The 1,146-nt window shown below is 34.6% G+C and overlaps 1 non-coding gene across 1 annotated transcript; it reads right to left on the bottom strand.

Annotated features, from left to right (window-relative positions):
* Nucleotides 1–733: 733 nt before the first annotated feature.
* LOC127224701 (U6 spliceosomal RNA) lies at nt 734–835 on the bottom strand. The gene has a single exon (XR_007834735.1). It is a non-coding gene; the product is annotated as a U6 spliceosomal RNA (small nuclear RNA).
* Nucleotides 836–1,146: the final 311 nt, after the last annotated feature.

The following is a 1,146-nucleotide window of genomic DNA, read 5'->3' as shown; positions in this document are numbered from 1 at the left end:
CATTTATCTGAGATATCTGTCACAGTGTCAAGAATCCTAACCCAGTACAAAAGGCAAAAGGTGAACATTCATTATTTGCTAGCCACATGTATCAGTTCAGAAAACTAAAATATTTTAGGATCAGAATGAGCTCTGCTTTGATCTTCTGTAGTTGCGTACATAGTATTGAAAGTGTTCTTTTCCATTACAAAAATATCTTTTTTTATATTTAATTGTGTTTATTTGTGCAGGATTGCCCCCTCCAAGTGGACAAAGAATTAGTGCTATCTTTTCCTTCATTTTTAAAACCATTTCTTTTGTTTTTTGAGAGTATAATATTATTGTCATTTCCCTCTTCAATTTGCTCTCTTTAAACCCTCCCATAATCTGTACCTTGCTCTCTTTCAAATTTATGGCCTCTTCATTCATGAATTGTTGTTACACACACACATATGTATATGTATATACACATATATTTTGAAATACGTAAGTGGACGCTGTTCAGTGTGCACAATGTTACTTGTATGCATATTTCCAGGGCTGACCATTCAGTATTGGATATCCAATTAGTGTGCTCTTCCTTTTGAAAGACTATTTCTCCTGCTCTCAGCATTCCTACATTTTTTGCAGTATTTTGTGTAGAGTTGAGGCCTCATGCACTTATGTCTATTGCTATCCTTGCTCAACTCATGTGTAGGCAGTCACAATGGTGAGATTTTACATGTGTAGCTTCTGACATTACTATGAGACAATCTAAAATGTCGAATGCTTCATAGTTTTGCATGTCATCATTGCAAAGGGACCATGCTGATCTTCTCTATATTTTTTCAGTATTATTACACAAATATTATTATTGAAGTGAGCGGAAAATATCTTTATTATCAAAATGATCTACTCACTGACAGGATCCTCCACTAAAAATAATATCTGATTTTTTTCTGCAGTAGTCAGTGGTTGCTAAATTACTATCAACACATGTCTGTGGTATACATACTAATTTTATAATAAATACCAAGTATTTAAAATTCTAAAAATGATGCAGCTGGAGACATGGCTGCTCTTCTAGAGGATCTGGCATCAGTTCTTAACCCTCACATGGTGTCTTTCAACTGTCAATCACTCTAATTCCAAGGAGTCTGATATCTTCTTTTGGTTCTGTGGGCACTA

Source organism: Phodopus roborovskii, unplaced genomic scaffold (genome assembly GCF_943737965.1).
Source record: "Phodopus roborovskii unplaced genomic scaffold, PHOROB, whole genome shotgun sequence".
In the NCBI taxonomy this organism is placed as follows: domain Eukaryota; kingdom Metazoa; phylum Chordata; class Mammalia; order Rodentia; family Cricetidae; genus Phodopus; species Phodopus roborovskii.
This window is presented reverse-complemented; position numbering and strand designations above follow the sequence as displayed.